This window comes from Vicugna pacos, chromosome 5, assembly GCF_048564905.1.
Source record: "Vicugna pacos chromosome 5, VicPac4, whole genome shotgun sequence".
Lineage (NCBI taxonomy): Eukaryota > Metazoa > Chordata > Mammalia > Artiodactyla > Camelidae > Vicugna > Vicugna pacos.
Genome location: NC_132991.1, coordinates 8,811,833 through 8,832,722, shown reverse-complemented (window position 1 = coordinate 8,832,722; position 20,890 = coordinate 8,811,833). Strand labels below are relative to the sequence as shown.

Genomic DNA, 20,890 nt, shown 5'->3' with positions numbered 1-20,890 from the left:
AAGGGTACTACTACGCAAATGCCAGGAAGTCATTGGTACCTACCTGACTTCCAGTCGATACCCAGCTGAATGTTCCACTCAACTGGGGTCCTAGTCCTCAAAAAACGTTGCACAAAATCCTTGTTCTCAGAAATGCTAGACTTTTCAGCAAATAAAGGGCTCCGTGACTAAACATATTCTCCAAACTCCGCACATTAGCCTCCACCTTTTGGTGGTTCAAAGTTCATAGCACACTTAATTTTTAATGCAGTGTTTTCTGGACTTGGTTAAAAAAATTTTAACAAAACTCATTAACACTCTATAGATCAGAACAAAAGTCTTGCAATGCTATATACATGTGCACAGAAATGCTTTCTCTTGAATGGTTACCTCAGCCCTGGAGGACTCTGGAATTCAATGCTGCTGTCCGAATCTGCTGGTCTGATTCTTTTTAATTGTATTTATTTAATTAAAGTAATTAAATTGTATTACATTGCTCAAAAAATACATATGCTGCTGTAATAAATTTCTCATTCCTATTTTTAGGTTTGTTTGGAATTGAACAACTAGCTCTCCTCTTTCAGTTCACAGTTGCCACAAACTGAAGCAGAGATTCCTAACCTGAGGCTGTGTTGAGGTCCCCCTAGCCTCCCGTCCGGACCACCTGCGAACCGAACCCCACGGCAGGCTCCGCCATCCCCCATCCGCCGCCGGCACCGCCCCGCCCCGCCCCGTGGTCCTGTCACCCGGCACTGATCCTGGCACAAGGGGTTTTCTAGGCACTGGTTACCTTGAGGACTTGGTCACCACATACTTGCCATGATTTATTTATGTTGACGAAAGTTATCTAAGAAGTGAATATGATCAAAGAGAATGTCTGACAAGCATCAGATAACATCAGTTTGAAAAACGACTTCTCTTGCACAGCCAATGCCTCTGTCTTCCTCTTTAGTCCCTTGGTCTGTTTTCTGATGATAAATAACAAAATAATACTATGTTTGAAGACTGTTTTATCTTTTCAAACCGATTCCACATTCGTCGTCGTGTTGCATCCTCCTAGCAACCCTGCAGGGCGGGCAGGGCCATCGTCAGTGGCGGTACTTGGTACCCGGGTGCGTGGGCACAGCGATCCCGCGAAGCCAACGGTGAAGCGCGAGGCGGGCTGAACTGGTGCGGGCCTCCGCGCAGGCGCGGGAAAGGCTGAAGGCCTCGCAGACCAGGACCAACAGGCAGGGGAGGCGCCTCCCCAACCCCCTTACCTCCCTGCTGTCTCCTCAAATGAAGGGAGAGATGAATTCCTTTCTGATGACATCGGGGCAGAAGGGGAGGGGTCCCTCGAGGATTAAACTTTGGGGTGCTTCTCGTAATATAGTCCCCTCTCCCATTTATATTTGTGTGCACAGCAGGCTGGCATTTCAGGAGGTCCTGAGCGGCACCGAAGCCCAAGCAGCCCTTTTTGGGTAAACAGCTAGCGCCACCTAGTGGCCGGAGGAGAGTCCATTTCACCAAGAGAAGCGAGGGGCTGCTCTTTCCCCCTTTTTGAGTGGAAGGTAGCGTCTGATAACACATTATAAACTGATTCCGCGGAGAGAGCGCTCGCCTGAATCACTCCCTTGAAAAAGGTCCAAGTGCGGTTGTTTAGTTTAATGACCTGCTTTATTATAGGCTTTGGAAGTTGTGCGTGTGCCAAGAAAAAGGGTGAACAATACATAAACTCTTGAGGGAAATGTTCCTTTGGAGAGCGGAGCAGACAACATAAGCCCCACTGTTTGCGAGGGCCCGCGGTTTCAGTCGCATTTTTACGGCATTAATCAATTTGCATTGTAAGGTGTAGGAAATACTGTTCCCACACTGAGTTTTGTTTGCCGAGAGACGATCTGGAAAGTAAAGGGCAGCCCTAGAGCTTCACCAGAATCTCAGCAAACTACTCCTCGGCGAGAAATGGAAGCAGGCGGGGAGGGGCGCTGGCCTCGGAAGAGCCCCTCTTGCCTTCGCGCAAAGAGCACGCGGACCTTGAGTGTAAGAAACAACCCCGCCGGGCGGCACCGGGACCCCAGTGTCGGCCGTGAGCACGCCTGATGGCCTTCACTCCAAGGACTGCTGCTCTTCGCCCAGACAGGCTGACCTGGGAGGTCTGAGCAGCCGGGTGGGTGCAGGCAGACCCGGAGAGTTCTGACCTCGACCGCTGGGCCGGACCCCTGTTGCTTTTTGTACACTCTGCTTGGGTGGGTGGGTGGGTGGGAGGTCATGGGAAACCATCTTGCATGATGTGCACGTTGTTTCTGAACCACGTTAGAGCCACGTGTGTGTGACCGTGCAGGGGGTTTGCCCTGGGAGGTGGTCTCACCTTTCAGACCCTGCTGATCAGCCTTGCCTTTGGCCGTTCAGGACTTAGCAGGCGGAAGAAACCCACTTGCACAGAACGAAGTTGTGACCATATGCTGCTTTACATGTCAAAGCAGACTTTTAATAGCAGTCTCCTGTTACCTAGCTAAAAGTAGCTGTACGCCTCTTACTGTATACTTTCACACCTCTTCTCCCTTGCTCCTGGACCACTCCTTCTGCGCGCCCTAAATTACGGACCCTCGCTGGGTCTGAGCATCAAAAGGCATCTTTTGGCTCATTCAGTTCGTTAATGCAGGTGCGATGTCAGCCCTGCCCTCCTTCCCTCCTCAGTCATCTTCTCAGCCCTCCTCTTTCCCCACCTGTGAGCAATGGGTCCCTGGACTAGCTCCAAAGCACTTTCTTTCATCCCTTGATTGGGGTTTTATTTTTAAGAAGAAAGCCAAGCACATTTTTAACAGCCACAACCAGATGGAGTGAGCTCTTCTGAGGCAATGTAAAGGTAATAAAACGGAGCAGGCTGATGTGGCTACCCTAATGAGGGACCCTGGGGCTCTGTGCCAGCTCTCACTACCCTTGCAGAATGCCTTTGCTGTGTAGGAGGCAATAACCCCAGGCAACGTTTTCCCAACTTTTTCTGTCCTTAACAACTGACCGAAGTCTGCACCTTTCCTATCCCCAAGCCTTTCCACCTCCATCTGGAGCATTCGTCACTCCTCCCGCTTCATGGTGATTCTTTCTTCTTGGTGACCCTCGTTGCCAGTACCTGCTTCCTGCCCCCATAATACCTACGCACATGCACACACACGCACACGGAGTAACACAGCTTGTTTCTCCATCATTAAGTCATTTCCTTTGAACCATAATCCTTTCCTTCCTGTCCTCCAGCCTGGCTTCTGGAATGCATTCTCTCTTTCTCTCTCCTGCTAGCTTACGGCAGCCTCTGCCCTGATGGGATCACAGGCTCAGGGTCCACAGTCCAGGATGGACGCCTCAGGCATCCTCACTCTCCCCCTGGCCTGACTCTGGTGACCAGTTCCCAGCCGAGCTGTCTTTCCTCGTCCTCTCTCAAGTGTGTTGCTGTTCCAAGACCTCCGCTGCCCCTTGGTCCCGCCTTTTACACTAATGCCACACTGAGCCGTCGAAGCCCAAGTCTGAGCACCTGGCTCCTCCAGCTGATGATCTTCCGAGGAAGAGACCACATGCCACTGCACAGCCCATGGCGGAGTGCTGGCCCTTCTCCCTCAGCAGGAAGGTGCTGCTCTGTTTCCCCGAGTGCCAGCCACAGGGCATTCTTCTCTGAGGCCAAGCCAGGTAAAAGGCGGGGAGGCTCTCCGGCATAGACCCTTTGCAGTCCTACCTCATGGCCACCTACCCAGGGTCTCGTTGCCCACCCTTCTCTGGACGTGCCAGGCTATGCTTGGGTCCGAGCTGTGCAGCTGCCTCCCCACAGCATATTTCACCCACCAACAGCCCCCACCACAAACTTTCACACCCCCCACTTCCCCAGGTAGAACCAGACGCTGGTTCCTCTGCTGGCACAGTCCTGAAAAATGCCCCCATCATGGTTTGCTCACCTTGTCAGATGATGTTACCTCAAGTGTACGCCCCGTCGCCAAGTTCCTAAGCAGGGCTTGCCCTTGTGCTCAGTGAATATTTGTGGGATGGAGCAGAAGTGAGCTCAGTGACCCAAGCAGAGAGGGATGGAATAACGATGGCCAAGAATGACTGTGCTGAGGGCATTTCCATACATCCTCACAGCAAACCTGGACATGGGTTTGTACTGTCACCATTTGACAGAACGGTAAACTGAGGCTCTGAGAGGTTGGATAATCTGCTTGACTTCACACAGGCTTGTGCTCTGAGCATTTTTGCAGAAAGTATGAGAGGGTGACGAGGTGGGGGAGAGCAAAAGCTGCCCTAGGCAATAGGGAGAGGAATGCATATGACTGTGTGTCAATAAAACTTTATTTAGAACAGGTGGCAGGCCAGAGTTGGCCCATGGGTTGTAGTTTGCTGTCCTTGCTCTAAACTGGAGAATAACCAAACTGTCCAGGACCAACAAGGCTGGGAATGGGAAGAGGGGGAGCGTGGGGGAGGGATGGAGAAGTGGGGGGAGGGGCAGCCTTACTCATTCTCTTCTCTTAGAGAACCAGCACGCTGCCCCCTCCCCTCGCTGTGTGGTTCCCAGTCCACAGCTCTGTTAGGCCCAAAGCAAGCATTCGCTTCTCTGTGAACCAGCTCCATTGTTCCTACCTCTCTCCCTTCATGGTAACTTGTAGTTCCTTGCCTTGAACAAAGTCTAAGATGGTGTCCTCTGTCCTTCTCCTCTACCAAAGAAATCAGTCTCAAGTTACAATAGGCGTCTAGGAAGGACTTGATTAAATTCCGTAATGCAGTCACTATGCTGTGAGAGCCCTTGTGAGCTGGGCATGTGCCAGGCGCTGGTGGTACCAGGATGACTGTCACCCTCCCTGTCCTTAGGCGTTGAGGGGAGGTCACTCTCCTGGACTTTGGGCTCAGAGTCCCAAATTTGGTGACACTCATCAGCAGCTCTCATTTATTTTGCCTTCCCTCTGTTTTAAAGCCAATGTTTGCAGCCCCTGTTTCTTCTTCTCTAGCATGAACCCCCCTCCCCACCACCCAGAGCATTTGAACCTTTAACAGGCTGGACCTGCCTGGCAGGTGACAGTTCCTCTGGGAGTGAAGGGTCCCATTCAGCCCCATCACCAAACTATCTTCCCTATTGACCCTAAGAAGGGAGTTGAAATGGCCTCTCCTTCATCAGTGCGGTTAAAGCTTACCTCCAGACGGCCCCTGGGAAATGCAACAACAATAGTGACCATTCACTAAACACTAAGTGTCGACTGCTGGGGAAGCATCGTCCATCCACTTCCTGCATAATCTCTGTGAAGTCACTAGATGAGAAATTGGAGCTCATGGAATTCAGAGGTTAGCAGAAGGAAGGGTGCAGGGACGGGACTTGGATCCAGGGCTGTTGAGTCCTAACGCACTCCTTTCTGATACCCTGCCATTGGCCCCACCCGTGCAGTGTGACCTGCCTCCTGGGGGTCCATAGCCGTACCCTCAGGAGCAGAAAATGGGACTGTGGGTCCGACGAGTCATCAGGTGGGACTGTGTATGTGTGTGTATGGGCGCGTGCGTGTGTATGTATGCAAAGGGGGCGGAGAGGGGATAAGAAATTCTGGGCAGAAGGCAGTGGCTAGATGGGCCTGGAGGGTCAGCTGCAGGGGACTCCAGGAGCATCTCAGGGTCACTTGGGGCTCCTGGGAGCTGGGAGTTGGGTTCGGGGATCGGGGTAGGGGGATGTCCGGCTCCTTGGCTTCCCTCCTCTGCCATCTCTCCTACCCCTTGCCCAGTAGCTCAGGCCTGAAAGGCATGGGCTCCGTGCCAAGCCCCAGTCTTGGCACACACCCTCCACTCTGCCCTGGAGGAGCTTCTTATTATTGTGCTTAAATGTACGCTGAGAAATCAGAGCAAAGCTGGGCAACTTTGTTTTCAAATCTAATGGGAGGGGTGTGTGGAAACAATGGCTACACAAAGGCTGATTGATTTTGTGTTTATCATGGACGTGGAGGGATGGGATGCAGGCAGATGTGTGGGGCACACACAGGATATGGTGAGCTGAGTGCCTCTGGAGCCAGCTCAGATGTGAGCGTGGGCTGGGCGGCACCTCTAACGGCCATCCCTCTGGGAGCGGTTTCCCCACCTCTCATGGTTGGGCACATGGGCTCCCTGCTCCTTTTGAGCCCCTCAAGGCTGGGAATTGTCCCGTGCAGGTTGGTGTGCTGGTGTCGGGTTGGAGTGGACAGGATGGCAGAGCAGGGGGTCAGATGATTGAGAACAATGACTTGGACTTGGCTTGGTTCTCCGATGTGGCCATGTGGCATGGCCTCTCCAGGATGGTGACCTGTCGCCCTGGCTCATTAGACACTGTACACACATTATTGTCTTATTAGGTCCTAGTTACCATCTCTGATTTATAGATGAAGAAACTGAGCATAGAGAAGTTAAGGAAGTCACCTTAGAGTCACAGAGACAGTGAGTGGAGCCAGGCTGGGGCAACCCCACAGCTCAGCAGGACCCACCTCGTCCATGGTGTGACCGACCTCCTAGGGGACAGGGCTTGGCCTGGCATGATGTCTGGCTCCCACTGGTGCTGTGTGCGTGTTTGCCAACTTTGGTGGCACCAGCAGGACTGGAAGTATTTCCTACAGTCTTTCTTGACCACCATGAAGAAAAGGCACTGTGTTTCCGAGCTCTGTGACTGGCTTCTAAGCAGGTCTGTGGAGTTCAAAGCCATCAGGGTGGTTGGCAGTTTCCAGCCTCATTAGCTGCCCTGGGGCTGCCTAAACTCTCAGGCTGCCTGAGTCCGCAGCTCTGACCCCACCTCCTTGGTCGTCCCTTTGTGAGCCCTTGCTTGGGCTATGGGAACAGTGCGTGGTGGGTGTTTGGGGCTGAACTTGGCAGACCAATATCAGGAACAGCTGAAGTGCGGCAGGCAGGGTGAGCCCCGGGACTGTCTCCAGGATCCCACTTTCCCTGGCCCAGGGCAGTGGCTCCCCCATTCCTAGGGGTCTGTGCCCACCACTCCTTGGCCTTTGCCGAGCAAGCGTTGTCGGTGCCAGGTAACTAAAGGAGAAGGGTGAAGCTTTGGGGCGAGTCGGGAATGAATGAGCTTCTGTTCTCTAACCTGACCACAGGTGTTGGACGCAAATAGACACCTCGTTCTCCTCCTGTAAACACACCTCGTGCAGGTAGACGCTTGTCCGCTCACCTCTCTCACATGGGAGAGATGCCCTTCTCAGGCCCCGGCATTGCTGGCTCTTTGCTACTCAAAGGATGCTGCATCCTTGAATGAGCTCCCCGCGTTTCTTCCCGGGGGGGTGAAATGAGCCATCAGCAGGGCCGATCCTTCACCAGCACCTGGCAAAGCCCCTGGGAAGGCAGGTCGCCATTGAGCAACACCTAGACACGGCCTTGCATTCACTTCCAGATGCCTCTGGGCCTCACTTGGATTCTTCCTCTCTCCCCATAGTTACCGATTTTGCAAGATCTATACAACACACGTCCACGGACCCATCCCTTCCAGGTCATTTAGATCTATCAGCCCCGGGTTTCTTTGGCTCTCTCTAATGCTGCTGGGTTTCAACAACTCTGGATGACAGAACTCCTCCATTACAGCCACAGGTTACTAACCGCTCTCCCATGGCCGCGCCTGTGGGCAAACACGCACCTGTGTTTTCCCAGAACGGGATAGGACGGAGCCACGTGACTTTCTCAGAACAAGCCTGGGAAGCTTTTTTTTTTTTTTTAAATGGAAGACAATATCTTTGTTTGTAATGAAGGCAAAGGGTGGGGGAACTTCTTGTTCCTATTGAAAAAGCCAATTCCTAGAACAAAAAGCAAAGGAAAAATGCTGAGATCTCCCTGAGGCATATTGGTACTCAGAAGACCTTACCACGTACCTTGCCTAGGTGTTGTGGCTGTGGTGGACCAGCAGGACTCCTCTTGATGTGTCTGGTGGGGTGAAGATGGGGGCATACCTTGCCTGGTTGCAAGTCTAGACTTTACGGGGTGAAATGCCATCATTAGGTCTTTGTTCCTTTGAATCATGAAAGATGTTTTGTGGCAAAGACTCTACATTTTCAGTGCTTATCAACAACCAACAAGAGCCAGGCCCCGTCCTGTGGCAGAGATGCGTGGTATTGTGTCCACACGTTAGACATGTAGGGTGGGCTAGGGAGAGTGCATCTTCAGGGGTTTTGCAAAAGCTTCGCTGAGGGGACCCAAGGAGGGGGTGGTTCATTCCCCATCACTTACAGTGACCACTTGCAAACCCAGATCCTGAAATCTTCCCTCCTTTGTTTGAATCTTCACCTAGTGGCAGAAATGGCTATGTTTCCATCAAAACCTGTCCCCCATTCCTCCTGGGCACCAGCTGGATGACGTTTCTAGCAGCCCATGTGCTCGCTCCCTCCAGAGGATGAAGCAGATGGTGGAGGGCAGGAGCCTGGGGCCCTGAATGACTATGTGGATGACTGCCCTGTCCAACAACATGGCCTTGAACTTTGAATGAGTGAGAAATAAGCTTCCTTTGGTTTGGGGACTTGCTTGTTTCAGCAGCCAGCATGGCTGAGCCTAACTAATACAGACTGACCTGACCTCCCTGCCTGGCGGCAATTCTAGACTTCGAGGGAACATCTGAAATGCCATCATTAGGGTTTCATTCCTTTGCATTATGAAAGACATTTTGCAGCAAATACTATACATTTTCCAGTTCTCATCAACAGCCAGTGACAGCCAGGCACCGTCCTGTGGCGGAGACTCACGGAAGAGGCTTTGTGTTCACGTGCCCTTGTTTCTTTCTTGCTTTCCGGGGGTTGCTTGGTGCTGCCTGTGTGAGTTCAGCCCCTTCACCGTAGCGTTTGTGCATTTCCAGCTCCCCTCCTCTCCTATCTTAGAGGATAAAGAGTCTTTTCTTTTCAAACCTAACCTCATCTGCTTGTGCCTTCCATTCTGACCCCACCTGCCTCCAGTCCTCTTCAGCTGACAAAGTCAATGCTTTCTCTCCCTTACAGTTTCCTTCTTTATCTTTCACTGGCTTCATTCCTTCTTGTCTGTGAATATGTTCAAATAGTCCCTATCGTTAAAAAAAAAAAAATCTCCCGTTTATCTTGTGAATGTCCGAATTGGTGAAAAATCAACCTCAGAAGTTGCTCTTCCTCACTTCACCTCCTTCTCCTCGTCACTCAGCGGTGGCCTGGGTGACTTGGTTTGTGACCAGTTCAGAGGCCCTAGGTTGCTACATTTACTGGTGTCCTCACAGTGCCCCTGCCTTATCCTTTCTGGCCACTCGATACCCTGAGCTGGTCTGGCCTTTATCCCTCTGCTTCCCCTATTCTCTTGTAGCTCCTTCCTCTCCACCTCTGGCTGGTCTCCGTGCAGGGAGGGAAGGGAAGGTTATGGCCAGGGTTCTGGCCTGGGCCTCTTCCCCTCCTCCCTGGCCTCTCCTTTCCTGATCTACGTTCCCGACTCTTAGCTTCAGCTGCCAGCTTCGTGCAAGATAATGCCCCAGTCCTGACTCTCCTTGAGGACACCAAACACCCTCCTCCCCAGCTGTGAGCCTCCCCCGGGGACCACTGAACACACGTATGGTAGAACTTGACCTGTAGCTGCTGCCCGGGCCGCCCGGCTGGTCTGTACCCCCTATAACAATGGCCCTCTCCTCCTCTGCCCTTAGCTGTGTTCCTATACCCTTGCCCCCAAAGCCTGCTATGTGTGGGGGTGCCAGGGTGACAGGTCTGAGTCAGCAGCTGCCCAGCCCTGCCGGTTCTGAGTCCACCCTTCACCCAATTTATGGATCCTCACCCGTGGTTCCAGCCCTTGTTGTCTTGGCTTTGTGAGGACTCCCAGCGCGGCCCGTTTTTCTGTCTCCCTGCTCCTCAGCCCCCCATCCATCCCACCTCTTCCCTGCCACCTGGCAGTTGAAGCCGACAGGCTGCAGCAGTGAGCACGAGGCTCCTGGACCCGGACTCGGCGCCCAGAGTGGGAAGAACGTGGGCTGTGGGCTGGGGTGGACCTGGATTCCTGTCCTGGCCCTGCCAGTGAGGAGCTGTTGACTTTGGCAATTACTTAATCTTCCTGAGGCTCAGTTTTTGCGTGTAAGATGGTGATAACACCTACTTTAACAGGGTTGTTGTGAAGGTTAAATAAGGCAGGTTCATGAAGCTCCAGGGCTCACAGCAGGTGGCCCATGGCCCCTCCCTCCTCCCAGAGAAGGACCAGGACTGAGGCTCCGACCGTCCTCAGGTCAGCTGTGGTTTCTGCATCAGAGCCTTGCTGATCTGATGAATAACCTCAAAGCACGAAACCATTTTTAAGCTTAAATCATCCCTCACTTTTAAGTTCTTTCATTTCTAGAACATTTACAAACTGAACCCTTCCTCTAAACCTTGTCTTACTCCCTGGGAGGAAATTAGGCCACTGCAAACCCCTAATTTTATTTCATCTGCTTCAGAGGTGGAGGCCAGCGGGAGCCTTGATGAGGGAGATCAGGTTGTCCAGAAATGCTGCCAGTGCTGGAGACATTGCCTGGGTCCACGTCTGGTGCCATCAGAGGAGTGGCCTCCTGGAGTGTGTCCAGGTCCAGGACTTGATGGGGTCAGGGGGAGGCCCCTACAGCTTTTAGGTCTTCTGTAAGTAATCAAATTACACAGCAGACTTCGGTCTGAAAGGTGAGCCCTCAAGTGGCTCCCAGAGGCCAGTGCCCGCCCGGGGTAGTTCTGCTAGCGGTGTGGACAGGTTAGAAGTTAGTAGGCCATGTTTTTCTGGTGTGTTTCTAGTACTTAATAAACGCTTTAAACTCCAGAGCTGGGTCCACTGAAAAGATAAAAATAGCAAATACAAGAAATCATTGATCTAAATGTCCCTTGACAGATGACAGGATAAAGAAGTTATATATGCGATGGAATACTATTTAGCCATAAAAAGAAAATAATGCCATTTGCAGCAACATGGATGGATCTTGAGATCGTCATTCTAAGTAAAGTAAGCAAGAAAGAGAAAGGAAAATATGATATGATGTCACTTATATATGGAATCTAAAAAAAGACACAAGTGAACTTATTTACAAACCAGAAACAGACTCACAGACATAGAGAACAAACTATGGTTACCAGGGGAGAAAGGGGATGGGAAGGGATAAATAGAGAGTTTGAGATTTGCAGATATTAACTACTATATATAAAATAGATAAACAACAATTTTCTACTGTCCAGCACAGGGAATGATATTCAATATCTTGTGCAACCTTTAATGAAAAAGTATGAAAATGAATATATGTATGTATATGTATGACTGAAACATTATTCTGTACACCAGAAATTGACACATTGTAAACCAACTCTACTTCAATTTAAAAAAAAGATATCATTGAGATGCCTCTGAAGAAGAGAACCAGCTTTTGCAGAAAGTCCTCCACCTGCAGCAGCACAGTGCCTGCCACGAGCTGACCCACGCCGGCCCCGACAGCTGTCAAGGGTGGGCTGGCCTGTGGGGTAATAAGCTCTGGTGTGTTTGTTACTCTGGGCACCACCACTCAGCCACTGGGGCAACCAGATAGCCGAGCCCCAAAGACTCTCCAGCTTCCGTGCGGATCATCGTGGCTCACACTAATGGAGTATGTGGCATCCTTCCCTGTCTGAGCCTCGTAACAACCTGTGCAGGCAGATGGGCTAGTGTGACCCTCCACGTGCAGATGGCAGACCGAGTCCCAGGAGGGACACACAGGCAGGGGGCCCAAAACCAGGGCAGTCCCTTGCACGGAAAGCCTGGGCTCCCCTTATCTTCCCCATCTTTGCAGGGGTGAGTGAGGCTTGATGATGTAATTGATATTAATCCCTGTGTTAATATCATAGCCAGGACACAGCCCTGACTGCCAGAAACATCCCTTTTTACTCCCAGCTTTGGATTTCTATTGAAAAACTTTTAAAACTTAAAAAAAAAAATTCCCCAAACCCAAACTGTTAGCTCTTCACTGGAAGAAAAGGTTTTTATTCTTCCCTCACACCGAGCAACTTTCTTTTACACCTAAATCTAACTTCTTTTAGACTCTGGGTTATGAAGACCTGGCGCCTCGCAGACTCATCCCAGACTCAGAACCTGTCGCAAGTCACTGATTTCCGGGCACCTTGATGGCTGAGGGACCCTGCAGGGGTTGGGGATTCACTGAAATGAAAGCACAGAAACTATAGAAGCAGTTTTTAAGGGAGAAAGCCTCTATAAACGGAGTAGCAGAGATGAATTCACTTGGCCTGACCCAGTGCCCGAGGTTGTCTATACCTAGCTTACTAACTGCTTAATTTTTTTTTTTTAACATTTGGTGCCACACTATCATCAACCACCATTCCTGTGACGGCAGGAAGCCGCAGCTGTGGGACAGGCTGGCGCTTGTGGGCAGAAGACTTTCACTTTGTTTTACCCTCAGCTGTAGCCTCCGGAACGTTCCACGGGAGCACGGAGGAGAAATTACACCTTAATGCTTCTTTATGTGAGCTCTTTAGAAAAGCATTTTACAAACACATCTATTAGAAGAGTGGGTGTGGCCAATGTTGCATCAGAGACAAGTCTGAACACAGACCTCCGTCAGGGTTTTGGGTCTCGCTTTTTACTTTTCTGGGAGGACAAAGTGAAGTCAGGGACTCATGTGAAATTACCTGGAAGTGAGTTTGGTCAGGTCGGCGTAGTCACGGGAACGCCTGACGGCCACTTGCCCGCTCTGGACTCCCAGGGGTGCCACACAGGGCTGCAGCTGGGACACGTAGGGGTGGGGGTCCCGTGGGGAACAGGGGTCCCCACTCGAGGGTCTCTCTGATGATCACAAGAGCGTCTGGGCTTCAGTCTGTGGCTGGATCCTCAGTTGCCCACGGAGCTTTGCTTGCTTGGAGGAAGGGTGAGAGGCAGAGGGGAACAGAGGTGATGAGGGGCCTTGAATTTGCTCAGCAAATGGGTCCTGCAGGGCCTGTGTGCCAGGTCCCGGGCAGGGCGCTGACTGAAGGCTGCCATGTAAGGGGCTGCATGCAGGGTGGGGCCGAGTAGGGGCTACCCCCTTCAGCTTCCACACTAAGTGCGCTGAGCCTGCTTCCCAGGCTCGAAAATGGAGACTTTAATGCCATCTTCCCAAGGCAGGCACTCCGCAGGGCCCTGGGCACAAGGCGAGGTACACTGGCTCTACTGTCACAGTGGCAGCCTGGTTCTCACCCACGAGGAGCCCCTAGACTAGGGGGGAGGCGGGGATACAGACCAGTACAGAGGAGCAGAAGGAGGAAGGAAAGAGGCTTTCTGAGCATTTGACATTGAGGCTGATCTTGACTAACAAACTAGGAATTTATCAAGGGCAGAAGGATGAGCCAGGTAGAGGGACCAACACAAGGTCTGAACGGCGTGGACGCAAGACTTTCATCACGAGTGGACGCCAGGTGATGCTGGTGGGTCTGTGAGGGGCAAGGCACCTGGCCACACAGGACAGACAGGGTCTTCAAAGCAGTGGGGACGGGGGGAGACTTAAACACAGACTAGATGCACTGGAAATCTGTTTCCTGGATTGAGTGTTTCATACTTAGCTGATATGTGCAAAGCCCAGAAAGTAAATACCCTTCTTTGAGGATCAGACCTCCTGCGGAGGAGGAAGGTTTTTGTTGTTTTGTTTTTGTAGTAGTTGCTTTAGTAAATTTCAAACATATAGAAAAATATGTATGTGTTCATCGCCCAGCTACAGCAGCTGCCAACTTGGACAGGGGTTTTCAGGCAGGAGCAGAGCAGATAGTTAAGTGACACTGAGGACCCAAACCAAGGCAGAGGGTGAGAGAGAGCGGAGAGTTGGGAGAGATTTTGAAGTAGAACTAGAAGGATTTAGTGACCAACAGAGTATAAGAAGGGAGAGGGAAGGTTTAAGTGATTCCATTACCTATGGGTGATTATAGGGGAAGCAAAGGGTTTTTATAGGGGAGGGAATATCGCGGAGGGAAAGGGCAGAAGTCCAACTATTGTCTTTGAAGCCCCGTGAGACCTCATTCTGAGATCTTGACCACCATGTTCCAGCCCCCATGGCTGTCTCCTGATTCCTTGGCTGCACTGAGCCATTTCTACCCCAGGGCCTTGGCACATGCTGCCACACATCCCTGGGTTGCTCTTTCCTCCCACGTCACATCCCCCATTCAATCTCTCATCCTTTCAGTTTCAGCTCAGATGACACTTCCTTGGGGAGAGTCATTTATTCTTGCTTGACCTCTCTCGTTTGTTTCCTTATCAACTCATCACAACATAAAATGCTTTTGCTTATATGGTTACGTTCATGTTAAGTTTCTGTTTGCCTTGACCGAATGTCAGCACCCTGCTGGCCCATATTGAGGAACTCCAGAGACAAATGCATGGGGGATGAATGAGTGGCTCTGGGTGGAGACGTGGGCAGAGGGGCTGGGGTGAGGGGCTGCAGCAGGCCAGGAGCTGAGGAGGGGCACGAGGCATGTAGCACAGGTCAGAGGGTGAGAGTAGTCAGTCACAGGAAACCAGATCAGCCTGGGTCTCCACTGCTCAAAGCCCCCATGCATTGCGGGAAGAACGTATGAAAGAATCACTTTGTTCAGCAATTAATCATGGACACAGAGGCTTTTCTGAGAGTCTAACTTAGAGGCTTGGGTTTTTTTGTTTTGTTTTGTTTTGTATCACAATAAATCATGTTTTTATTTATATTTCTGAATTTTGGTCACATGTGGATCTGGAAAGTTTCCTTTCTTCCTTTTCTACTTTTCTCTCACATTTTCTGCATTCTGTCATTAGACACGTTTTTCTGAACTAGGAGACAGCCCATGTTTGAGCACATTTCATGATGGTCCTCTACATCTTTGCATTTTCAAAGGCAATTTCCTTTACACCATGATACAGTATTGGGATAACAAATGTAAGAAATGCAAGTAACTTGTGAAGATGTGATAAGGCTCAAGTTTTAAACACATGGTTTTAAACTAAAGCCAAGTCAATTAATATAGTGTTGTGTCTGTCATTCAACATGTGTACCTGAGTGCGTGTGTGTTATGAATGTACTGAGAAATTCACAGGAGGCCAAAAACCTGGGAGGTGCAGGGATTCCGAGGGGTTCCAACTGGTGGAAAACACTGTGTGCAGTTGTTGGCAACATCAGAAGGAGCCCCATCGATGTTCCTCTTGGCCGCTGATCAGTGGTTCAACAGTGAGCTGCCCAGTGAACACCTACCCTGTGCTTGGAAAACGACACACGCTGTTGTGGTGGTCATTTCAGAGATGCTTTGGGGGAGATCCCCTTCTGTGCAGAAACCTTCCATGACTGCCAACCAGGACATCTCTCCCAGTGTCTCTTCACAGCCTGGGAGGCTTCCCCCACCTGCCTCTGACCTGTGCCTCACTGGGGGCCCTCAGCACTGGGCCTGGTGGCCTCTCACCGCCTGTGGTTCTGCCACACCCTTACTTGCGGTTCACTTGGCCCAGAATGTCTTCCGTCTCCGATACTTCTAAATCCAAGCCTTCCCCCAAGGCCTTGCACCCATCCCACCACCTCTTCCAGGAAGTCTGCCCTGGTTGCCCTGCCCTCATAGGCATCCCTCTCCTCTGAGCATCAAGACTGCTTCTAGTTCTTGGTCACAGGCTGTCTCACCCTGTCTGTTATAGTTTCTCCTGTGTTTGTCTTGTGTTCCCAACACAAAACCCTCTGAAGGAAGGTAACATTTCTTCTGCATCAATTATAGACCCTCAAAAATGTGTATAGGTTTTTTAGGTGATTTATGGATAGATAAGGTTAGTGGTGATTCTATACCAGGCGTGGGGAAGAAAAAAAGCCAAGCTGATTTCAGAGGTGCCTAGAACAAAAAAGTTACTAAGAAAGGCATGTGGAGCATAGTAGTTGGTGCAAACTCCTTGCATTTGGGGCCACATTGATGTGATCTTGGCCATCTCTTAGTGTCCTTGTCTTTCAATGTGAAACCAACAGGGTCTCCCCAGCCCTTTCTTCCTTTGATGATTTTTTTTGGGGAAAATCAGGCAGTAAAGCTGAAGGCTGGGGTGGGTGGCAGAGGGTATAGCTCAGTGGTAGAGTGCATGGCTCACATGCATGAGGTCCTGGGTTCAATCCCCAATACCTCCATTAAAAATAATATAAACCTGATTACCTCCAGGCTAAAGGCTCATACAATGCTTAGTTGGGAGCTGTGATTCTTCTCCATGATCTGAGAGGAGGGACCTCCCAAGGAGGCCTTCCCAGCACCTCTGCATAAATACATTGTGTGTGTGTGTGTGTGTCCAGGACGTTCTGTGGACACACACTCCACCCCGAGCTACTGTTTCCTCTGAGGTTGAGTATTTCCATCTACTGCTTCTTGCCCTGTCGAATGGGTAATCCTGGAAGCTGCCAGACTTGTTGCTATTTGCAACTCTACCAGTTGGTTAGCTCCAGGTGGATTGCCCAGACCGGGCCACCCTGTTACTGCTGGCTTTGGGCCATGGGGATCGCTCACCTACTGTCACACCCCAGAGGTTAATGTCTGCCTGAGATCCCAGGGCAGGAAGGGACCCAAGGAGGCCATAGTGTTCTCCCTCCTGCCTTGAGGCAAGATCACACCTCAGCTGATCCAGACAGCCACGGAGCAGGCCTGTTGGTGAAACCTATGGAGAAGTCTTCGCCTGGCAACTGATTCCGGCATTTAACAAGCCCTTCCATCAGGAGGCACCGGATGCTCCTTGCTTCAGGTCCTGCTACTGTCCATCCCCAGAGGAATTCTGGATGCCTACCTCCTGAGCATCCGCTGGTGTGTTTGAAATTCCATGTCTGTCCTTCTGCCTCCAGCAACTCGGAGTGTGGATGTGTCGTTGGAGGTTTTGTTGCCTACCTGTGAATCTGACACCCCAGGGGGCAGCCCCAGCTTCGTAGGGCCCCATCCCGAATCGTGAACAAACAGTCTGGTCCAGAAATCATCCAGGAAGCTTCAGCAGGAAAGAAATGAGGGCAGACCAGGAGGTCTGAATCAGTCAGAAACTTACATTTACTCATTCACTCACTCAGCAAATTCTTGTTGAACCCACACTTATGGGTTCTGCAGGGTGAGGGGGGAGAAATTAGAACCAGAGGGCCTCCAGGTTCCTTGGGCTGGCTGAGAGTGGTGTCAGCCGAGGTTGCAGGACTCCGGGGAGGGCCTGTGAAGTCTGTGTAGTTGGCAGATGTATTTTGAACATATTTGCAAAGCCTCACATGCAAGCTCTGTGCTCTCTGGCGCGATTTGATGGGCAATGGGGAAACGTTGCTCCCTATGCCACTGTCCTTTCCTCCCACGTGTTGCTGACACCGTGGCATCTAGGGCCGTCTCGCACCGACCATGGCGCAACAGGCGCTCAGTAACATCGTGTCGATGGTTCTTCAAACTGGCTGCACCCCATCCCCACCACTGCCCCAGAGTGAGCCCGCCACAGGCCACCTGTTGAGCTGGGTTGTGTCGCCTCCAAATTCATGTGTTGAAGTCCTAACCTCTAGTATCTTAGAACATGACTGTATTGGAGACAGGGTCTTTTTTTTTTTTTATTGAAGTATAGTCAGTTTCCAATGTTGTGTCAATTTCTGGTGTACGGCATGATGTTTCAGTCATATACACACATACACATATTCCTTTTCATATTCTTTTTCATTATGGGTTACTACAAAATAATGAATATAGTTCCCTTTGTTATACAGTATAAACTTATTGTTTGCCTATTTTATATACAATAGTTAGTATCTGCAAATATCAAACTCCCAATTTATCCCCTCCCACCCCCTTTCCTCCTCGGTAACCATAAGTTTGTTTTCTGTCTGTGATTCTGTTTCTGTTTTGTAAATAAGTTCATTTCCGTCTCCCCCCACCCCATTACACATACGAGCGATATCATATGGTATTTTTCTTTCCTTTTTCTCTTTCTGGTTTACTTCACTTAGAATGACAATGGAGACAGGGTCTTTGAAGAGATAATGAAGGTAAAGTAAGTTCATTAGGTGGGCCCTGATCAGCTATGATGGTGTCCTTATAAAAATAGATTAGGACACTGACACACCCAGAGGGAAGACCATGTGGAGACACAGGGAGGAGACTCATATCTGACACAAGGAGACAACCAACCTCAGAAGGAAATGATCCTGCCGACACCTTGGTCTTAGACTTGGACTCCAGAACAGCGAGACAACATCTCTCTGCAGTTGAGGGCCCTCGGTCAGGGGAATTTTGTCCTGCAGCGCTAGGCTTCCACAGAGTGGGCTTACGTCCACCTTGTGCTGCACCCTGTAGCTCTACCAGACTCCACCCACAGAACACCAGGCCTGTGCCTGAACTTCTGGAGCCTCTGTTTCCTCATCTGCAAAATGGGAATAATGGTAGGTTTGTGGTAGGGATTCAATGAGCTGTGACACCATGAACCTTTGTCCCCACACCTGCCTCAGCCTGATTTGCCTAAAGGGTCCATGGGCCTGGGACAGGGGCCGGCTCTGAGCTCTGCACCTGGTTGGTAGTAAATGTTGATGACTGATATGTTTAAAAAGCCCTCAGGAAAAAAAAAAGCTTGCATTCTAGGTAGAATCTGGAATGGGGAGGCCTCTGATTTCACTGGGGGGCAAACTTCTCTGACTTGGAGACTTGAATGGTGTGGAAGGGGCCCGCCCGGGGAAGGTTTGAGGTCCAGAGCTGCTGCCTGGCAGCTGGGGAGCTGTGAGTGACCTGCCCGAGGAAACAGAGGCTGAGTATTGGCACTGGGACCCATGGCCAAAGTCCCTGTCAAAGTTCCTGTATGTCCGTCTCCGACCTGGTGGGGGCAGCAGGAGGGCACGCCTTCAGGCACTGCCTGCCTGGCTTGAACCTGGGGAAAGGTGTGAGAGAGCCAGGGCCCAGGGACCATGCCCTCCAGGCCAACATGAGCGTGGGGAGCTGTGGGCCTGAGCTCTGGGTACAGAGAGTGTCAACCAAGTGGATCATCCTTTTTTTTTTTAATGGAAGTACTGGGGATTGAATCCAGGACCTCGAGCATACTAAGCATGCACTCTACCGCTGAGCGCTACCCTTCCCCCGGACCATCCTTATTTAGCATGTGTCCCACTCAGCTCAGCACGGCCAGCTTCTCATCTGTCTGTAGACACCGTAAGGGCATCGAGGGGCATGTGCAGTACCTTCCTGTGGTGGGTGGGTACCACTTCCTCTTTTATCCGGAAGTTGTCTTCCAAAGTGAAGTAGTCTGACCTTTCTCTACCCTTTGAACTGTGACCTCCTGGAGGGCCACTGGAATCCTAGATGTCATCCTGCGAGAAGCTGAGTCTGGGAGGGCTCTGGGGTGGGGCGGGCTGGGGACGATCACTCTGGAACCCTTCCTTTTCTGGGTGGGTCCAGGGACCTTCTTTGCACCCCTTAATTATATTTTAATATCTCTCTATACTCTCACACCACAATTACTAAAACATCATTAATTAGGTTACACACACACACACACACACACATACACGCACACCCAGCTTAACAATGATAGAAAATGCCAAATTCCAGTTGACAAGAAGCCAGCAGCCCAGCCTTCCTTCCAGCTAAACAGAGAGACCCATTATGCTGGAATATTATTTTCTCATGGTTTGGAACCATTACATCAGCCTTGATGTAATAACATGGTTAACTTTAAAGGTGTATTTATCTTGGTTTGGAGTTCAGATAGTTTAGCCGTGAGCCTGGGATTGAACAAAACCTGGACAAAGCCCTTCAAGTTTGAAACGAACCATTTTGTTGGCCTCCTTTCTCCCCTCCCAAGACAAACACACTTCAGGTGTCTTTTCATCTCGTGGCAAAGGTGGTAGGTTTGTGATAGGGGCTGATGGATTTTGGAAGCAATGTTCCTTTTTCTCCAAGGGGATTGGCCAATGCAGTGTTGACCAGCTGGGTGCTGAGGAGGTAAACAAGCCCCAACCCCATAAGGATTCAGGACTTCCACCAGCAGCTTCTGTGAAGACAGACTGGGATCTGCTCCACGTTCCTACACCAACCCAGCTCTTCTCCTGAAATAAGCTGCTATAGATGAAGGGTCTCTACCAAGGCCAGATGCACGGGGAGGTTCTTGGCATCTGAGCTCAGGGGCTGGGTCTCCAGATGAGAGTTCTCAGCAGCCCAGAGGGCTTACTGAAGGCTTATGATTGTTTTCTTCTGAGCCCAATCCTTGGAGGACCCACATAGTGGAAAAGGCTACGATCTTGGGTGGCAAGGTCCCCTCTGATGGAGTGCAAGCAGGCAGGGGCTGGGGGTGGACCACGGACGCTGACGACGGGTGTTTGGGGCTCACTGTAATAACCTCTTTATTCTAGTGGGTGCTTGAACATTCCTATAAGAAGTTAAAAATCAAATCAAATCCTGGTCTCCATGATTGTTGGATAGCCCCTTTCTTCCTCTAATACTTGGGGAGAAGGAGACAGAGGACGAACACGGGAAGGTGAGGGAAGAGCAGGGGAGGGTGGGGAGCAGCAGACTTCTGAAGAACGCAGGAAGATGAATCTATCTGTGAAGGTGTGGAGTGTTGGAGAAACGTCAAGGAAGCATGGCTGAAGGGGACTGGCTCCCCACTGGTCCCTGAGCACAGCAGACATGCCGGGTGGGGTGTTTCTACTCAGAGGAATGATTTTGGGTCTCTGCGGCATGAGGCAGAGAGGACGGAACAATTGGTCTGACATCCCAGGGCCTTGCTGGGAGTCGACGGGCCTTGTACCACCTTCTGCCACAGCCCGGGGAACTGGCCACTCTGAACACTGAAGCCACAGAGCCCATCTGTCCAGCAGCAGAAGGTGGAGGAGGGGGTGGCGCCTGAGGGTTTCCAGCACCTCCGCTTATGGAGCGGGAACACCATGTCTCCTTCAAGGCTGGTGGTTCTCAGCCCCGGCCCGACGTCAGCATCAGCTTTAGATCCTCTCAGTGCCCAGGCGACCTCCCAGCCTACTTGCATCAGGATCTTTGGGAGCTTGACCCTCCTAATGTGC

General features: G+C 51.0%; 1 non-coding gene across 1 annotated transcript; it reads left to right on the top strand.

Annotated features, from left to right (window-relative positions):
• Positions 1–15,946: 15,946 nt before the first annotated feature.
• On the top strand, positions 15,947–16,018 carry TRNAV-CAC (transfer RNA valine (anticodon CAC)). Its single transcript has one exon. It is a non-coding gene; the product is annotated as a tRNA-Val (tRNA).
• The last annotated feature ends 4,872 nt before the right edge of the window (positions 16,019–20,890 follow it).